Source organism: Saccopteryx leptura, chromosome 2, assembly GCF_036850995.1.
Source record: "Saccopteryx leptura isolate mSacLep1 chromosome 2, mSacLep1_pri_phased_curated, whole genome shotgun sequence".
NCBI lineage: Eukaryota > Metazoa > Chordata > Mammalia > Chiroptera > Emballonuridae > Saccopteryx > Saccopteryx leptura.
This window is the reverse complement of record NC_089504.1, coordinates 279235778-279256707: the sequence shown is the minus strand read 5'-3', so window position 1 is coordinate 279256707 and position 20930 is coordinate 279235778. Positions and strand designations below refer to the sequence as shown.

Here is a 20930-nt window from a genome sequence, read left to right as displayed (position 1 = left end):
ACCTAGAGGGTATTGTGCTCACTGAAATACGTCAGACAGAAAAGGACAAAAGATATCTTTTCACTCATATGTGGAATATAAAACAAAGAAAAGTAACAGCCTGACCAGGCAGTGGCGCAGTAGGTAGAGCATTGGACTGGGACGCAGAGGACTCAGGTTCGAAACCTCGAGGTCGTGGACTTGAGCCCGGGCTCATTTGGTTTGAGCACAGCTCACCAGCTTGAACCTAAGGTCACTGGCTTTAGCAAGGGGTTGCTCAGTATGCTGTAGCCCCCCTGGTCAAGGCACATATGAGAAAGCAGTCAATGAACAACTAAGGTGCTGCAATGACGAATTGATGCTTCTCATCTGTTGTCAAATAAGTTTGTAAATAATGACATATCTGTTTGCCCACTTATAGTTTGCATTGGATATGGGGGGACAGGCTGTAAGCAGGCAGAATTCTTATAGCCTAAGGCAGGGGTCCCCAAACTTTTTACACAGGGGGCCAGTTCACTGTCCCTCAGACTGTTAGAGGGCCGGACTATAAAAAAAACTATGAACAAATCCCTATGCACACTGCACATATCTTATTTTAAAGTAAAAAAACAAAACGGGAACAAATACAATATTTAAAATAAAAAACAAGTAAATTTAAATCAAGAAACTGACCAGTATTTCAATGGGAACTATGGGTCTGCTTTTGGCTAATGAGATGGTCAATGTGCTCCTTTCATTGACCACCAATGAAAGAGGTGCCCCTTCTGGAAGTGCAGCGGGGGCTGGATAAATGGCCTCAAGGGGCCGCATGTGGTCCGCGGGCCATAGTTTGGGAACCCCTGGCCTAAGGCTTAGTTTTAAGACTAAGCCTTTCCCACCCTTTTTGATGTAGGGTGGTACACTCTCATGAGGAATCCCATTATGCTTCCGATAAGTGACTTTGTATCAGAGACTTCCTTGTTTGTATATTGGATTAAAGGTCTGGATTTCTACACTATAAAGTGGGACAGACTGGGAGCTTGCTCTCTCTGTTCCTGGGATTGGTATCGGAGAGGAGAGCAGAGTAAGGCCACATGGAGGAGACCAGGAGAAGCAGCCAAGATGGTGGAGCACTAAAGGAGAAGCCAGTTAGTGCAGAGTTTGTGCAGAGAGGAGATGGGAATGTGAATAAGGCTGGTGAGCTAGAAACTTTGATTCTAGGAAACTCGGATAAGTCAGTAGCTTTGTGAGCACTGAATGAGTGGGTTTTGGAGCCCAGTGTGTGTTTTTACTTGCCCGCCGGGTAAGTAATGATTAAAGCTAGGATTAAAGCTAATGGCCCACAAGTTCTTGGCTCCGTTGTTTCATTACCGTCTGTCTGAATCTAATGCGAACCTGCATGGGCCAGGCAGGTCTAATGGTGGCCACGGCTACTGACTTTACATGATCTCTCTCCCTTCCTACCTGTCTGTCCCTATTTGTTCCTCTCTCTGTCTCCCTATCTCTGTCACACAGAAAAAAAAGTAACAAATGAACTAACAAAACAAACAAACAAAAAACTCACAGATCCAGACAACAGAACATTGGTGACCAAAGAGGAGGGGGAAGCAGAAGGGAGAGGTGGATAAAGGGGGTCAAATATATGGCAATGGAAGGAGACTAGACTTTCGGGTGAGCACAAAATAGAGTACACAGATATAAATTATAACATTGTACACCTGATATTTATGTTATTAACCAATGTTACCTCAATAAATTGACTTCCAGCTTCCTCGACTCTCTAGAGAAAGGCAGTGGGACAGGAATGTGGGGGGTAAGAGGAACTCGCAGCATGAACTTCCCTGAGGGGTCTCCTGAGGAAATTTATTCACAGACAACTTTCCCACCAGTGCAATCCACATCATAAAATGAACCCCAGCATTTCCAAACATGGGCTAGGAAACCCTAGTCTCTCTGAAGGTTTGTGAAATGTCAGCCCCCCTGGGAGGAGGTCATAGAACACAGGGGTGTGAGGGATGGGGGAGCAGCCCTCTCTAGTCTCTGCCTCCCTGTCCATTCTCCCTTGCTCAGCACCTCAGCTTCGCTTCCCGAGGTCACCCACTTCCTTCAAAACCAGGGTTCCGGCAAGGCCCAGACTGCTGCCTCTGTCGCCTCCAGCCAACCCGCAGACCAGCTCACCCAGCTCATGCCCTGTGGAATCCAGTTCTCCAGGATTCCTTCTGGGTGCTGGGAAAACTCCCTGGAGGAGACCAGCTCATTAAGGAGAATCCAGAAAATAGGTCACAGCTGTCCCCAGACAGCCAGGACAGAACATGCTCTGCCTGGAGGCCTCACTGGAGGGAAGAGATGAGAAGCCGCGCTGGTCCACCTCATGCTCAGGTTCAGTCCTGACACGACATGTCCTCATGTGCTGGGCGGGGCTGACCCATCAGAGTCTGCACCGAGCAAGGAGGAACTTTCAACACAGTCCTACCCCACAGCAAGGGGACAGGGTGGATCTCAGGGTAACTGCAAAGGCACTGGATTAACCAGAGTACACCAAATAACGCCAATGAGATCATCCTCCAGAAGGACATCTTTGCTGGAAGATCAACCCAGGTTTTTAAGGAGTGTCTCCAAGTCATTCAATTATAACACTTCCATAGTTGTTTTCTGATAGCACCTTTCTTAGACATCTGAAAGGTTGTCTCTCTTCTCCATGACAGTGTCCTGATTTTCAGAGATGAGGCAAGTGAGGACCACTAAGGGTCACGAACTTTGCCCTGGGTATCACACTGGAAAAGGATCCAGCCAGCTGACACTCTGAAATTATCTTGGCCCCAGCACTATGCCCCTTCAACAAGTATACATTCGGCACAGATGTACTGAAGCCCTGGGACCCAGGAGATTAGTCCCCAGAACAAGCCTACTCACAGCGTAGGGAAGGTGGGGTCTGCAGCCCAATGTGATGGCACCGCCTATTGGAAGGGTGGGGGTGACTGCCTACCAGCCCAGGTCAGGGGAAAAGCAGGCTGGAACATGTGTGTGGGCAATGGGCTGCTGACAGCTGGCAGCCACCTGCCTGGCTCAGAGGAGGGTGAGAGGAAGTTGAGCAAAAAGTGGTAAGCCAGCCATCCTTGTAAACCTTCAAGACGCTGAAAACCTGCTCCCACAGCACGCCTAGGGCAAGCTCCCTCCCTTCTTCTGGACAAGGGGGCTCTGCCCCACTGTCTACAGTCCTGCCCGCTGTCCCTCTGCCACCACAGTTCCTAAACCAGCCATCTGGAATGTGTTCTAATAACAGAATATTTTTCAGTTAGTGCTAACTCCTCAAATCAAGAAAATCCCTGAAAGGGACCCAAAGCCATGATAACCACACAAATGGCACACACCCCACTCCACACCCCTGCACACTCTCCAGCTCACTCACTCCCTCATTAGCTCCCTGAGGACAGGAAGTTAGCTTAGGTACTGTGAGGTCATGACCTTAGTGTCACTAGCAAAGAAGCCTGAGAAAAGTAGGTGGAAGGTTGAACCCAGAAGAGAAAGGAAACGGGGCCTTCGGCTCCAGGGCGCTGCTCTGGGTCTTCCAAAGCAGGCCCTTCCCTATACACATTCCACCACTCTGGGGGCAGGCCTGGAGAGCAGCAGGGAGTGAGAATGCCAGGGAAGGGGACCCCAGGCAGACGAGCCCAGGAGGCCCTTGCCCAAGGACACCTGGCTCTGGGCACGCCTCAGGGATGGTTATTTCCTAAGTCAGGGCCGAGTGGAGGAGCCCTGGCGACCCACAGAGCAGGGTGGGAAAGGAAACAGGTGCTAGCTCTCAAGCAGCCCCCATCTCTCAGCCCAGAAAAAAAAATACACAAACAAACCACTACCAAACATCTGATACTAATTTACACAGAGGTGTTAGAGGTGTGGGTGTTAGTCCCTTCCAGGGACATTTGCATTTAAAAAGCAGAGTCTGAGGGGAAGAGTGCCCAACCAACCATTCTGGCAGTGGTAAGGGAAATTTCTAGTGGCACTGGGAGGAACAATACATTACAGTGGGCGGGCAGATCCCCAGAGTAGGCTGTGCCTCTCTATGGCCTCCCTTGGCCTCAGCTCCTGAACCTCAGGAATCTCTTGCCCCTCTTCAGAATATAAGTCCCCCAGTGCTGCCCACCAGGCAGCTTGTCCTTTTAAGTCACTGACCCCTCCCATCCCTGGCCTTGGCTATTGTTAGCCCAGCCTGACCCAGGCAGCCACCAGGTCTTTCCCAGTAGCCACGCAGTTCCACACCATTCTTCCTGACAGCTGGCCGGAAGGATATCCTACTTCGGGCAGTCAAGGACACTGAACCCAGGGGGAGACCAGGGATTCTATTTTACCAAGGCCACTGGGGAAGCAGGGCCCAGGAGGGGACTGAGAAATGAGATCCTCTCTGAACTGGCCTCTCAGTGTCCAGAATCCCCAAATTACAGGGGAGGGAATTACCTAGATGAGGGGACTGGGAAGGGGACAGCAGACAGTGGTCCTAATGGTGCCAAATCCAAGGGGACCCCAGCCATGACTCCCCACATCCGCCTGCTCACCCCTGGACCTGTCTCAGTGGCAGGTCCAGTGCCAGCAGCCCAGCTCACCTGCACGGACAGCCTGGTGCAATGCCCAATTTTCCGTCCACCTGACTCAGGGCCTCACGAAGGCCATGGTGCAGCTGGGAGTGCCTTCCTCTCCCTCCTTTCTCTCTCCTCTTTCCAGCCCAACTCAAGAGCCTCAGAGCCTTCCCTGGTCAACCCTTCCTCCTTACTTCTTTTACTCTCCATGTCTCCTTAACACTCTTAAAGCTATGTATGTGACATGATGGATTAAAATGCTGGCCTGGTGTCTGGGGCACAAGGACTACCTATCTGCTTTAAATGGCATAAAAGCATCTCTGTGCATGGAGGCTCACTAAGTGGGAAGTGACCCATGGGGTGAGGGAGCGGAGCAAGGAATCATGTCAGTTAGTCTTTTTTTTTTTTTTAAGTTTTTAAAAAAATTTTTTTTAATTTATTCATTTTAGAGGAGAGAGAGAGAGAGAGAGAGAGAGAGAGGAGGAGGAGGAGCAGGAAGCATCAACTCCCATATGTGCCTTGACCAGGCAAGCCCAGGGTTTCGAACCGGAGACCTCAGCATTTCCAGGTAGACGCTTTATCCACTGCGCCACCACAGGTCAGGCATGTCAGTTAATCTTATTGTTGCTCTATACCTACCCGATGCCTTTCTCCCATCTTCTGTGGCCCACTTTGCACAGGAAGATTTCAAGAGAGACAGAGGTCTCCCAAAGAGACAGCCTAAGTCTATAGCTGGCAAAGTGGACACTTGGCAGAGGAGGGAACCAGCCGCCCAACTGGCAGAGTGGTGCACACTCACACTCCACCAGCCTCATCTTCTGGGGTCCTCCACTCATGTGACCCTCACTCAGGGTTTACAGGATGGTAATAGTCAGGGGCCATTCTCAGCAGGTGTCAGCCAACATGCTTGGCAGCTGGATAAGTGTAGCCAGCGTGTGACTGCTTGTGTGGCCACATTGGAGCTCCAAATTCATAGGTACCTTGCTGAAATACCATTACAGGTAATGTAATCACCATCACAAAGTCCGTCAAATTAGTATCTCCAGGGCTTTGTCCAATGACTTGACTGGAATGTTTTGGTGACAGAAAGACAAGGAGGCAGGGAGAGGGGTGAGTAGAGAGGGAGGCTAAGTGAGTATGAGCAGCTCAGAAACAGAAGGAAGGAAACAGACCTATTGTTTGCCTCTGGTATTTTGTGCCAGGGATTGTCTTGTTTAATCCTCACAATTCTTAATGTGGATATGATTATCCTTACTTTATGAATGAGGAAACTAGAAAACAGGGAAGGAATTGAGTAAATTGCTCAAGGTCACACAACTAGTCAATGATAGAATCAAGAGTTAAACTGAAACTTGCCTGAGGTCAAAATTCAGTATTTTTCCCATCCACCCACAGACCCAGACACATCATATTTTACCAAATGTTTAAGCTGATATCCAAGATTATCCTGGTATACCCCCACATTCTTCCCCACTCCTCAAAATACTTCTTTACCCTATCCAGCTGCTCAAAAGACAAGCAAATAAACAAGAAAAAAACCCAACTCAACCTAGTTTTGCAGATAAGAGAAAAATGATGACACTGACTTGTGGTGGCTCAGTGGATAAATCGTCAACCTGGAATGCTGAGGTCCCATTTCGAAACCCTAGTCTTGTCCAGTCAAGGCACATACGAGAAGCAACTACTACAAGTTAATGATTCCTGCTCCTCCCCCTGCCCAGAAGGGAGAAATGACTCATCTGAGTCACACAGCTAGACAGGGGCAGCAGTAGGACCAGAAGCAGGTCTCAGACCTTCACTCCAGTGCTCTTTCCAGACTGAGCCACAACCAGTCTATCATATCCATTCTCAAAACCCTCCAGGGAAGGGGATCCCCTAGCCTTCCTATTTCAATCTTTCTAAAATTGGCCCATTCCTTTCCAAGCTTCTGATTCTTTCATTAAGTGAAATATTAGGCATCAGAAGGTTATTATTTCCTTTCCCTTACCTGAATGATTGAAACAGCCTCCTAGTGTCTGCCCTGCACTCTACTGCCAGGATAATCCTCCTGCAGTACAGCTCTGGTCATGTCACTCTTCTGAGGAAAGGGATTCTGCCCCTCCCTTTCCTTATTAGATACTCAAGTCTCCCCACACTGCCCCCTTGTCTCAGCCAAGTCCCCTGCATGCCCCTCAAACATTGATGGCTCATAACCATTCTCCAGGGCCCCAAGTTTTCCCACAGACCTTCACTCCCGCTAGTGCCTTCTGGAATACTCCCCACTTGCCCTCTATGGAACACTTGCTCTTATACCAGAACCTTCTCTAAACTCCTATGACTATCACTTTGCTCTCTTCCAAACATCTCTAAAATTTCTGTGTGTCCTACTGCATTTATATTGTTTTGTATTATCCCTATTAGTGATCTTTCATCTAGGTAGATGCTTCATAGTTACAAACGCCTTTCATAAGACATTAGCCCATTAATTTTAAATTTAGAATATTTTTTCTATTTATTTATTTGAGAGAGAGAAACATCAATTTGTTGTTGCACCCATTTATGCATTCATTGGTTGATTTTTGAGACAGGGAGGGAGAGAGGGAGAGAGAGAGAGAGAGAGAGAGAGAGAGAGAGAGAGAGAAAGAGGAAGAGAGATGAGAAGCATGAACTGGTAGTAGCTTCACTTTAGTTGTTTATAGATTATTTCTCATACATGCTTTGATGAGGAGTGCTCAAGCTGAGCCAGTAACCCCTTGTTTAAGCCAGCGACCTTGGGATCATGTCAATGATCCTGTGCTCAAGCAGGAGACAACGTGCTCAAGCCGGTGTCCTCAGGATTTTGAATTGGGGCCCTCAGTGTTCCAGGCCAATGCTCAATCAACTGCACCACCACCGGTCAGGCCACTGGTTGATTCCTGTGTGTGCCCGACCAGGGAACAAACCCGCAACCTTGGTATATTGAGATGACACTAACCAATTGAGCTATCTGGCCAGGACCAGCCCATTAAGCTTAAGAATAAAAATGATCTCTCGTTTAACTTGTCTTCCCTACACTGCTTAGCACAGTATGTTAAAGACTATGTTCTGAGGGTATTCTGATCAACCTAGAGCAGAGTTAAACACCTTCGTGTTGTAGGAGCATTCTGAGGCTGAATGATGAAGGCAAAGGTATAAATTACTTTTCTAGGAAGATACCCCATAGCATTTATTAGCTTCTGAGAGTTTAAAGGCCCCCAAAATATTAAGCACTCTGGTCCTAGCTTCTATACTTCTATGAAATGCTATCCAAGATTACATCAAACTTGGGGCAGCCATATGACAAGTGACTCAAACTGAACTTATAGGATCATCCCATTCCACAGAGAAACTCATCCATTTACTTGCATTTTTTTGGAGCATAGTACTGTGATCTCAGGGTCAGGGACCACAATGAATTTAAGTTTGTATCCCTAGGGTTGAGCACAAACCTGGTATTGAAAGATGATAAAATAACTGTAACCACCACCATTTACTGAGTCCTTGCCATGTATCAGGCACTATTCCAGACAGTTCATTAATGAACTCGTTTCATTTATACAACAGCCCCCTCCCCCCACTACTATTATTTCCCCTATCTTCCATATGAAGAAATGGAAACACAGATAAATTAAGTAATTTTCCCAAGGTCAAACAACTAGTCTGTGGGAAAACCAGAGTTTGAACCCAGGGAATCTGATCCTGGAGCCATTCTCTTTTTCTTTTGATTTTACAGGGGGCGGGGCAGCAGGTGGAGCAAGAAGTACCAACTCATAGTCGCTTCACTTTAATTGTTTACTGGTTGCTTGTTACGTGTGCCTTGACCAGGTAAGCCCATGGTTTTGAGTTGGCAACCTCAGCATTCCAAGTGCACACTTTATCCACTGTGCCACCACAGGTCAGGGCTACAACCACAGTCTTAACCATATGTTGAATTTAAACTGTCAATTGATGAATGAATGGATAAATGAATAAAAGAATGAAAGAGAGGAGGTATTGAAGATGTTTTTGTTGGACGAACAGTTAACGAACCATTAATAAACCTACCCTATATTATCCACAGAGTTGTCACAAGAGTCATTCTTGAATTTTGCTTGAGTCCAGCCAGAATATATCTACATGTAATTTCCTGATCTACCAGTAGACAATCCTTTTTTTTTTAAGATTTTATTTATTCATTTTAGAGAGGGGGAGAGAGAGAGTCAGCAGGAAGCATCAACTTCCATATGTGCCTTGACCAGGCAAGCCAAGGGTTTTGAACCAGCGACCTCAGCGTTCCAGGTCAATGTTTTATCCACTGTGCCACCACAGGTCAGGCAGTAGGGAATCCTTGTCAGTAAAATACAGAAGATTGGTTTAAGTTACTCTCAGTGAACTAAGTTCTCCCAGAACATAAATTCCAGGAAGACAGGGATCTTGTGCGTATTCTTTACTGCTGCACACAGAGAAGAGCATCAGGTGCATCATGTATATTCAATTCATAACCAGTGAGTGAAAAAAATTAAGGAATAAAAAATAAAATGCAGGCCCTGGTCAGTTGGCTCAGTGGTAGAGCGTCACCCAGCATGTAGAAGTCCCAGGCTTGATTCCCAGTCAGGGTACACAGAAGTACCCATCTGCTTCTCCACCTCTCTCCCTCTCATTTCTCTCTCTCTCTCTCTCTCTTCTCCTCCTGCAGCCATGGCTCGATTGGAGTGAGTTGGCCCTGGATACTGAGGATGGCTCCATGGCCTCCAACTCAGATGCTATGAAGAGCTTGGATGCTGAGCAACAGAGCAATGCCCCAGATGGGCAGAGCATTGCCACCTAATAGGATTGCCACATGGATCCCGGTCAGTGCACATGCGGAAGTATCTGCCTCCCCTTCTCTCACTGAATATAAATAAATAAATAAATAAATAAATAAATAAATAAATGGCAGCCTGACTAGTGGTGGCAGAGTAGATAGAACAAAGACCTGTAAAGCCAAGGTCCCAGGTTTGAAACCCCGAGTTCACCAGCTTGAGTGCTGGCTCATCTGGCTTGAGCGCAGGTTCACTAGCGTGAGCACGGGATTGTGAGGTTGAGCAAGGAATCATTGACATGACCCCATGGTCGCTGGCTTGAAGTTCAAGGTCGCTGGCTAGAGTAAGGGGTCACTGGCTCGGCTTGAGCCCCTGATCAAGGCATGTATGAGAAGCAATTAATGAACAACTAAAGTGATGCAACCACGACTTGATGCTTCTCATCTCTCGCTTCCTGTTTCTCATTCACCAATAATAATAATAATAATAATAAAAGATAAACTCCTTTAATGACTATGGCCAGATCAAACTATTTCAGTTCACCTCTTTCACCACTCACTTCATCCCCAACCTCAATTCCTACTCATTGTTCAGATCTCAGCTAACATTTTTTTCCAGGAAATCTGATCACCCCAAATTCTCCATATATGAGTTCTCACAGTACTCCACACTTTCCCCACCACAGTTATTTGTCTGTACCCTCACTCAATAGTAAGTTCTGGAAAGCTATCTATCTTAAGAAGTGAAAGTCCCTGAAATCCTTAGTAAGCACTCAAAACCCATCGGCTGAATGAATGAATTCTTTTTATTTTTCAAATTATTTTTTGAATGAATCCTTTTAAAACATTACCTGACAGCCTGACCAGGTGGTGGCACAGTGGATAGAGCATTGGACTGGGATGCCAAGGACCCAGGTTCGAGACCCTGAGGTCGCCAGCTTCAGCGCAGGCTCATCTGGCTTGAGCAAAGCTCACCAGCTTGGACCCAAGGTCGCTGGCTCGAGCAAGGGACTCAGTCTGCTATAGCCCCACGGTCAAGGCACATATGAGAAAGCAATCAATGAACAACTAAGGTATCACAATGTGCAACGAAAAACTAATGATTGATGCTTCTCATCTCTCTGTTCCTGTCTGTCCCTGTCCATCCCTCTCTCTGACTCTCTCTCTGTCTCTGTAAAAAAACAAACAAAAAAACCCACAAACATTACCTGACAGATTGATACCCCTTTGCAATCATACCTTCTTCCACAGATGACTTTAAGAGAAACACTTTCTGTTGTCATTGCTTCTTGGGGAAGCCCAGAATTTGGGCCTCATTGACCTTTTCCTCCCAGGTCCCCTCAGAGCAGCACAGCGGGAATCCTGGCCTAGATTTAAACTTCAGCTTTTCTCCTAATTAGTTGTACAATCTTAATTTTTAGTTGGAATCTAAACCTAATAGAAACCTCAGTTGTCCCAACTATAAAGGGGAAAAGAGACAATTTCATCATTATTCATTTCCTCCAAGACTGGGGAGAGAAGAAAATGAAGATAATGTTTTAAAAGCTACAACAGGTGGATGGACCCTCAATGCCAGCAGCTATCTTCTTGCCTTTCTTGGTACTTGAATCTTTGCTCAAGTGGTTCCTCTTCCTCTTCCTTGTTTCAGTCATCTGCAACAGCATAGTCAAAACTGCACTTCAGAGAATTCGCCAACCCCCTGGAACCACTCTATTGTTCAAGTCTCTTGTAAGGGAACTGCACCTATCTTTTCTCTTAATTAAAAAACAAACAAACAAACAAAAAAAACAACCCTGCCTTATTGAAGTCTAGCATGGAAGTCTGACATTCCTGGTTATTCCTGGTTATATATATATTTTAATATAGTTGCCTTCTCCCAGGTTCCCCGAATATCAAACTTGCAAACAATCTCTCCTTCTTCAGTGAGAACGGTGTGCCTAGTCCTTTGGAAGACATAATAGCATGATAGGTCAGAAAGGGGACAGATGCTCTGCTTTTAGGAAAGCAGGACCTCACAGAGGTCTCAGTAGTTGAGGGGCTCCATCATTACTCTTATCTCAGTTCAGTGTTAGTTTGTGCTCTGAGACAACAGAAGTACATATTGCCCTGGCTGGATAGTTCCGTTGGTTAGAGCACTGTCCTGATATGTAGAGGTTGTTGGTTTGGTCCCCAGTGAGGGCACATACAGAGTCAGATTAATGTTTCTGTCTGTCTGTCTCTTTGTCTCCCTTCTTTTCTCTCTAAAATCAATAAATAGATTTGAAAAATAAAAGCACATATTGCCCTGGTTAGGTAGCTCAGTTAATTAGAGCAGTGTCCCCATATGCCAATGTTGTGGTTTGATTCCTGATCAGGGAACATACAAGAATCAACCAATGAATGTATAAATAGCCTGACCTATGGTGGCGCAGTGGATGGGGCATTGACCTGGAATGCTGAGGTTGCTGGTTCAAAACCCTGGGCTTGCCTGGTCAAGACACATACCTGCTTCCTACCTCTTCTCCACCCCCTGCCTCCCCCCACTTCACACACACTCTCTCTCTCTCTCTCTCTCAAATCAATAAAACCTTTTTTTAAAAAAAAGGATGTATAAAGTGGAACAAATTGATGTCCCTCTCTCTTTCTTTCTTCCTTCTTTTCTCTCTAAAATTAATTTTTAAAATGCTTTTAAAAAATGAAGAGTGCATATCTATTTCTTTTAACTGGAAGGTAAACCATATTTCCTCAAAATGGAAAATCCTATGTTCTCTACTCTTTTTCCTTCACCCTTATGCCTTCTGGTTGGCTGCCCAGAGCACCAACGAGAATTAGAAAGAGAAAAACACTTGGCTGGAGAGGATGGCTCCACACAAGCTCATTCTTGGTGGGCACAGGCAGCAGGTGAGTGTAGAACAGCAGTCATTCCTGGCACCTACCTCCACTGTGGGGAAGACATAGAAAAGATATAATTCATTGGTTGATTATTTTTTTAATTGATTGATTTTAGAGAGAGAGGAAGGGAGGGAAAGAGAGGGAGGAGAGGATTGCTTTGTTCCATTTATTTATGCATTCAGTGGTTGAATCTTTTTTTAAAAGATTTTATTTATTCATTTTAGATAGAGGAGAGAGAGAGAGAGAGAGAGAGAGAGAGAGAGAGAGAGAGAAGAGAGAGAGAGAAAGGAGGGAAGAGCAGGAAACATCAATTCATAGTGGCTTCCCATATGTGTCTTGACCCGGCAAGCCCAAGACTTCAACCGGGGACCTCAGCATTCCAGGCCGACATTTTTAACCAATGCGCCACCACAGGTCAGGCCATTGGTTGATTCTTGTATGTGCCCTAATGCGAATCGAACTCACACCCTTTGTGTATTATGATGATGCTCTAACCAACTGAGCTACCTGACCAGGGCTAACCTCTAGATTTATAACCTCTAACCCACAGGGCCAGAAACTTAGAAGAAGCTACAAAATAGTATAGTAGGAAGTACAAACTTAGAGGAGGTTAAAAAAAACTTTTGAGAAGGAAAACTGTTGAGAAAAAACACTGCCCACACCTGAAAGATGGTGGCACAGTGGATAGAGCATCAACCTGGGGTCCCAGGTTCAAAATTCCAAGGTTGCTGGCTTGAGTGCAGGCTTACTAATTTGAGTGTGGGGTCACCAGCTTGAGAGTGGTATCATCAACATGATCCCATGGTCGCTGGCGTGAGCCCAAAGGTGTCTGACTTGAGTTCAAGATTGCTGGCTTGGAGCCCAAGGTCACTGGCATGAAGCCCAAGGTTGCTGGCTTGAGACCAAGGTTGCTGGCTTGAGACCAAGGTTGCTGGCTTGAAGGCCAAGGTCACTGGATTGACCCCAAGGTTGCTGGCTTGAGCAAGGGGTCACTGGTTCATCTTGACCCACCACCATCCTCCAACCCCACCCCACCACCAAGGCACATATGAGAAGCAATCAATAAACAACTAAAGTGCCACAACTATGCAGTGATGCTTCTCATCTCTCTTTCTTCCTATCTGTCTCTGTCTCTCTCTCTTTTGAAGGAAGGAAGGAAGGAAGGAAGGAAGGAAGGAAGGAAGGAAGGAAGGAAGGAAGGGAGGGAAGGAAGGAAGGAAGGAAAGAGGGAAGGAAGAAAGGGAGAGAAGGAGGGAAAGAGGAAGGAAGGAAGGAAGGAAGGAAGGAAGGAAGGGAGGAAGGGAGAGAGGGAGGAAGGGAGGAAGGGAGGGAAGGAGGAAGGAAGGAAGGAAGAATGGAAGGAAGGAAGGAAGAAAGGAAGGAAGGAGGGAGGGAAGGAAGGAAGGAAGGAAGGAGGGAGGGAAGGAAGAAAGGAAGGAAGAAAGGAAGGAAGGAAGGAGGGAGGGAGGGAGGGAGGAGGGAGGGAGGGAGGGAGGGAGGGAAGGAAGGAAGGAAGGAAGGAAGGAAGGAAGGAAGGAAGGAAGGAAGGAAGGGAGGGAGGGAGAGAAGGAAGGAGGGAGGGAGGGAGGGAAGAAGGAAGGAAGGAAGGAAGGAGGGAAGGAAGGAAGGAAGGAAGGAAGGAAGGAAGGAAGGAAGGAAGGAAGGAAGGAAGGAAAATAAATAAAATAAAAAGAAAAGAAAGACTACCCAGGAGTTTAGTCTCACAATGACTAAGGTTGGCTAGAGTAAAGAAAGAAATGTCCCGGAAGTAGGGAGTTGAACTATTATTTTCAAGGAACAGGGGCAGGAGTAAAATGGGTTAAGGTGGAAGGACAACAGTTTCTAAAGAGGTAAATGAGCTCTGGCTTCTCTTTGAAATACTATGGAGCCTCTGCCACATTAAGACTTCCTACAGTAAATTCTCAGGAAGAGGAAGGAGAGAATTGTTAAAGATTCCTTAAGCAATAATTTTCTATTCTGCCTCAGGATTCTTGAAAACCTCTTTTCCTCTTTTCCATACCTTGAGGGTTTCTGCCCCAAGGCACAAATGATGCCTTCTGTGTCCTTAATCTCTTTAAACAGCAAAGAGATTTGGGGTGAGTGAATTCCATCACCAGTGTTCTAAGAGAACAGAATCTTTCAACAATGAAGCCACTGGTGGGGTAGACACACAATTTTAAAGAGCCAAACAATAAGTACTCTCATTGGTCATCTTGTAATCAGTGGAACAAACATAAAATTCTAGCATTGCATGCAACCATGTCACTTCTCATGGAAATGATTTCCAAGGTCCTTTCCGGTTCTAACACTTTATGTGACCCTAGGAAATGCAAGAATAGTCTTTCACTTTATAAAACAGATACAAAGTAAAGCAGATATGGAAGTACCAAAACAATTATCCCAGGGCCCTCAGGTCCCAAACCTCTTACTAGAGTAGCCCAGAAAGTGGCATAATTACTGGAGTTGATTATCTCCAGTGTTCTTACACTAAAGGCAAGGATATGTCTGAAAAAGCAGAGAAAGGCCAGTAAAGCAGGAGCACTGGAATTCACACATCTGTGTCTCAACCCTCAAGCAACTGGGAATTAAGGAGATGATGTGCTGGACTGGGGCTGGGCCCTGTCCTTGAGAAGCTTATTGTCTAAGGTATGTTTAGTCTGATGGTTTCTCATGGGCATTCAATTGAAGGAATCCCATATGAATGAATTCTGTAACTCTGCTGCCCCTTTCTGCTCCAATACCAAGGTCCACCTGATAGTTCCATCAAGGTTATGAGCACAGGGTGAGACTGCCTGCTTCAAATCCCTCCTCTGTCATTTACTAGCTAGCTGACATCAGTGTTAGCTATTACATTATTTGCCAGCTCAGCACTACCCTGTCTATAGACAGCAGCCAGCCTGAGGGGTGTGTGTCTCTCCCCAATGCCCTACAAATATCATTAAGCAGACTTTCCTTCTCTCCCAGTTCCCAGCCTGCCAACTCCATTTAAAGAGAATACCCAAGCCTAGCCTGTGAAGGCGCAGTGGTAGAGCATCGACCGGGAATGCTGAGGTCACCGGTTCAAAACCCTAGGTGTGTCCCAACAAGGTACATATGACAAGCAAACAACGGACAACTTAAGTGAAGTGAAACAACTATGAGTTGATGTTTCCTGTTCCTCCCCCTCTCTCACTCTCCTCTCTTTTTAAAGTCAATAAACAAAATCTTTTAAAATAAATAAATAAAGAGAATACCTTAGAAACAGTTACCTCGGTATTATCACATTGAGCTTCCCTTAGCCAGAAAAGAAAGGTTCTGGAACATTCTCTATCCCATATCCTTTTCCTCCAACCCCTCCCTCCACCCCCACCTGGTCTCCATTCCTTGTCACCAAGGATAAATTCAGGATGAACTGACAATTGTGTAGTACTCTGCAGTTTTCAGAGTGCTGTTGCATTCATGATTTTACTCAGTCCGTGGTAAGCAGTACACCCTTCTCTCGCTCTTTCTCTCTTCTCTCTAAAATGAATAAATAAAATGTTTTTTAAAAATCCTGTGAGCCAAGGACTTTACTTTTCCCCATTTTGCAGATATGCAAACTAAGGTATAGACAGGTTCACAAGTTGTCCAAGCTCACATAGTTAGGAAATAAATCACACCAGAGCTCAAAACCAGGCCTCGCGACACTGAACCTACCTACTGTCTTCTCTGCTACTCCACATTATTATGTCCAAGTTCACACTTGGGAGTATTAGGTACCTGTAGGTTATGGCCAGTTACAAACCCCTAAATGGAACAGAGATCCCTCATTTTTCTCCCTGTTGGCCTGAGTAGAGCTGTCCAGTCTGAAGGACAATAGACATGAGACACCAGGCCCAGGTGGGATGAAGGAACTACAGAGTGGGAACCAAAGGCCCACAGGGTTTGGGAGATCTGCTAGGGCACTCCTAGGTCACGGCAAAGACCACAGGCAGTTCAGGTCACTGGGCAACCCCAAAGAAGCACCCCAAAGAAAAGCCTGAGGCCTTCCTCACCCGAGCATACCCTATAGGCCTCCCTCACCAGTGCTCCCAGAAGAGGGGAATGGATAAGCTCCCTCTGGCCAGGGCTGAGAGCTTGATCGAATGCAGGCATGCACACACATGCACGCTCAGCAGTAAATTCAGAGCCATGGAAATGAAACCTTGGGCTCACCCAAACACTAGAGGAGGAGCAGCCACCATCTCCTCAGACACTGGCTGCTAGGCAGACCTATAAAATGTGCCGCGACTTAATTTTTCCATGGACACAACCCCAGATTGGGACCGCCAGGCTCTGGAGGAGCTGCAATGCTGAAGCCTCAGAACCACTCTGCTCTGGAATCCACAGCTGGATCTGGGGAGGGAGTAGTATTTGGTGATCAGAGTTGCCACCTCTCGGGCCATTTCTCTTCCAATATCTTTCCAAGGTCCAGTGTGGCAATGGAGTAAGTTTTCATTCAGCGACTGCTACAGGGTTGGAATTCAGTGCAAATTGCTTACATCTGCTTGGCCATGTCCCAGTCAGGTAGTTTAGAGAGAGGAGGGGCAGCATTGGCCCATTTTTTGGAGCAGGAGTAGCCGTGTGCTAAAGAATCTGGTGCCATGCTGGCACAAGCCATCCCAGGGCACAAAACTCCCAAATGGAATAGAGAAAACACATCAGGGCAGCCAGGGACAATAGATTCCATCCCATGCTGGTTGGACTGGGATGGGGACAGGGAAGCCAGAAAGAGCCCAAAAGGCAGTGGAGATGTAGGGAGAGAAGGTTAGCCTGAAGGAGCAAGAGCAATGGCATATTCAACACACACACACAAACACACACAACATGCACACACACACTCAGCCCTCAGCCAAGGAGGGTGTGTGCATTCGACTAACTTCATATATTTGTAACCTCTTCTCACCACCCAGACCTTGCCAAACCCCGGGGCTCCCCCCACCATCACCACACCCCACTCCAGCTGGGCAGCCTTCCGCGGGCTTCCTGCTGCTGCATGGCTCCCCAGCAGCAAAGCCACCACTGTCGGGAGCTGAAAATGACAGAAGTCCAGGCCAGGAGAGCAGCGCCTCTCTGGAGGGCCGGGAACTGGGCTTGAGGGTCCCTCTCCCTGTCCCACTCAGGCTTTCCTCCTTTTGCTGCAGTATCCTTATAAGGGAGAAGCCAAGTCTACCATCCCTCTGGCTTTTTAAAAAAAATGTATATGTTCCCCAGGCTAGATGATGACTTTTCACCCACTGCACGAGAAAGCACCACCCCCACCACCTCCAAGCCAGGGCAGGTTTTACTTTTTATTTTTCATCTTAAACAAACAAACCAATCCCCAAATCATTGGTTGGTTCATCGCCTAGAACCTGGGAGCCAGGAAATGTGTTTCAGAGGAAAAGGGGTGGGGAAGGGCGGCCTGGGGGCTCGAGATGCCCCGAAACTGCTGGAGCAGGGTGGCGCAGAGGGCTCGGCAACCTGCTCAGCGTTGCGAGCTGGAGCTGTCGCCCCCACGGCTTCCGTGGCTCAGCCAGCGCGGGCACCCTTGGCTCCTTCCATTGTTGCGCCTCGGCTGTTGCCATGTTGGAGGGCAGCCCTTGACCTCCGCTCCCTCCATGCCAGGCCATCTGCAGCCCCTGGGCGATTGCTCACATTCCGGGCGTGCATCCTACCTGTGCTCCCCGCGGGCTCTCCTACGAGACCCCGTCGCGACGGTGGCGGCTCGCCCCGCAGCTCACGGCAGCCCGAGCTCTGGCCCCCGCGCTGGCCGAGCGGCGGCGGCGGACAGTCCCTCTGCGCCGCCCCCTTTCCTAGCTCCACGCTCCTGAACAGCCGGGAGGCAGGAAGGGGCGCCGGGACCAGCTCAAGGGAAAGAAAGTCCTCCCGGCCGAGAGCGTGCGCAGCCCGCAGTCAAGCTACCCCGCGTGAGACAATAGCGGGAGCAGCGGTAGAGAGCAGAGAGGCCATCTCCCGGGGACCCGGTGCACTGCACGGCGACGCAAGGTTCGGCCAGACCTGACCGCCGGCGCAGGATGGGCCAGCACAGGACATGCGGCCGCCGTGCGCCAGCTCCAACGCCGGCCCTAGACCCAACTTGCGGAATCCCAGCGGCAAGCAGGGCGGGCCCGCAGCTCGGACTGCCTTCCCCCCTCCCCTCCCCTCCCTCGCCCCCCCCCCCACTCCAGCCTCTCTCCTTCACCCCTCCCCGCCCCTCCCCCCTCTCATACTCCTCCCTGCTCTCCCCTCTCTCTATCTCTCCTCCCACCCCACCACCCCTGTCCCTCTTTTCCTGCCAATGTGCCTAGAGGAGAAACGCGCCGGCGGCAATTTTTGCTTGGAAAACCCAAGAGCCAAGATTTCTATTTCCCACTCGGGTGAGGGTTTTGCAGATGGTTGTTACTTTTCCCTTTGCACTGTGTTAAATGAGTGCCAATTCATTCTGCTGGAAATGACAGAGTTTTGAGGTCCTGTTATCGGTTTGAGGAATTTCCTCAATCATTAGCATGCCGATGCCCGAAAGAGCCCCTACTTGAGGTCTGAGGTCGGGGTGGGGGGGGAAGCTGTGTCAACGTTGTCGCACACAGCCTCCTTGGTTTTTCTGTTCCCCTGGTCATCGGACCTGAGCCTCAGAGGATAGCAATTAACAACCTGAGGGGGGAGAGGAGGTGGCGAGTCCTCCAACCCAACTATGGTAGGGAAAAAAACTCATAAAGTGTGTTATACTTAACATTTTGACTCTTAATTACATTTCTTTGAGAAGTAGTCTCCAGAATTTTCTAAGAGGCTCCACCCAAAAGAAATCAGGAGATGACCAGCCCCTCATTTACATATGGTTTGCATAATAACTCTGATCTATGATCTCAAAGTACATTTTCTTCAGAACATGAATCTTGTTTTCCCTTCTTTCTTTCTTGCCGGACTATGAATATTTGCCGGACTATGAATATCAACAGCTGGTTCAGAGCTTCCCTCATCTGCAATCCCGTTCAGGTATCTAGGGTCTCATAACTCCTAGCCTCCTTCAGGTGCCCAGGACTATTTGCCAGGGTTCCCATGAAAATATCTGCCAACCTTCCCCTTTCCTGGTCTCAAGGAAATATTTGTTAAAGTGCTACCATTATAGTCTGTTTTGGGTTCACCAGAGTTTTAAAAAGAAGAGGAGAAAAGAAATAAAAAGGTGTCAGAAAGCCCTTTTAAAATTTTCATTATTATAAAACTGCAACAAATGCAACACAATCCTTAGATTCATAAAATAATTGAGTTAGAAAACTCCAGAGCTCAGTAAGAGGATTACTATTGGAAAAGGAATTGAATGACCAAAGGAAGTCCTACAGAAAGGAGAAAAAAATTAAAAAGTGAGTTCACGATTCAGAAGGCTTTTTTGGGAAATGCTTTGTTCTCATGTAAGATGAATTCTGGACAAATACAAAGGACCCTTAATAGCAGGCAACCCTGAGTGAAGTGTGAGAGGAGACTGAGGCTTGTAGTTCTCTCTAGTCACTGGAATGTGACTTTGGGTAGTCCACTTACCCTATGAGCATCAGTAAAGTATCAGCTTTACCTCCCACTCAGGGCTATTGCGAAGATCAAGCAAGAGAATATAATTTTTAAAATTTTTTTTTACTTTTCCAAAGCTGGAAACAGGGAGGCAGTCAGACAGACTCCTGCATGTGCTGGACTGGGATCCACCCGGCTCGCCCACCAGGGGGCGATGCTCTGCCCATCTGGGGCATCGTTATGTTGCAACCAGAGCCATTCTAGCTCCCGGGCAAACTTTGCTCCAATGGAGCCTTGGCTGCCGGAGGGGACGAGAGAGACAGAGAGGAAGGAGAGGGGGAGGGATGGAGAAGCAGATGGGCGCTTCTCCTGTGTGCCCTGGCGGGGAATTGAACCTGGGACTTCCGCACGCCAGGCCGAGGCTCTACCACTGAGCCAACCAGCCAGGGCCTAATTTTTTTTTTATTTTTATTTTTTATTAAGTGAAAGGCAGAGAGACAGATTTCCACATGCGTCCCACCGGGATCCACCCGGCAAGCCCACAGAGGAAGTGATGCTCTGCACATCTAGGTCCGCTGCTCCATTGCTTGGCAACCACACCACTTTTAGCACCTGAGGTGAGGCCATGGAGCCATCCTCAGCACCCTGGGCCAATATGCTCAAACCAATGGCTGCCAGAGGGGGAGAGAGAGAGAGAGAGAGAAGAGGCGGAGGGATGGAGAAGCAGATGGTCACTTCTCCTGTGTGCCCTGACTGGGAATCAAATCTGGGACTTCCACACTCCAGGCGATGCTCTACCGCTGAGCCAACCTGCCAGAGCTTATAAGTAAATCATTTTTATGTGAATAGACAACCTGCTCTGCGCATATATCAAAATGTATATAAAATCCTATTCCTGATCCTCCAAAGCCACAGGGGATAAATATGCACTCATTTACTCACTCATTTACCACTTATTCACAATACAAATATTCATGCCAGCTTACTCTGTGCCTGTTATCAGGCTAAGCTCAGAAGCCTGAGAGAACAGAGGAGCATAGGGGCCATCAATGGTACAATGTTCCTGAAGAGAAAAGTCTGAAAGAAAGAGCTAACAGGAAATAGGCCTGAGTTCAGAGGTAGATTAAAGTCAGTTGAGGCCCCAGGCACAGAAGAAAATATTGGGCCCCTTAAAAAAAGAGAGAGACAGGGAAGATAAAAATATATGTTAACCATATTTTTAAATAATTAAAAAATATCATGTACTATTAATGTTAAAATTGCACATATGA

The 20930-nt window shown here is 47.3% G+C and overlaps 1 protein-coding gene across 1 annotated transcript in view; it reads right to left on the bottom strand.

The window, feature by feature from the left end:
- PIK3C2B (phosphatidylinositol-4-phosphate 3-kinase catalytic subunit type 2 beta) overlaps positions 1-18299 on the bottom strand; it is a 75799-nt gene extending 57500 nt beyond the window's left edge. Inside the window, exon 1 of the mRNA XM_066362001.1 lies at positions 17835-18299. The gene's annotated coding sequence lies outside the window, so the exon portion shown is untranslated. The remainder of the gene's footprint in view (positions 1-17834) is intronic.
- Positions 18300-20930: the final 2631 nt, after the last annotated feature.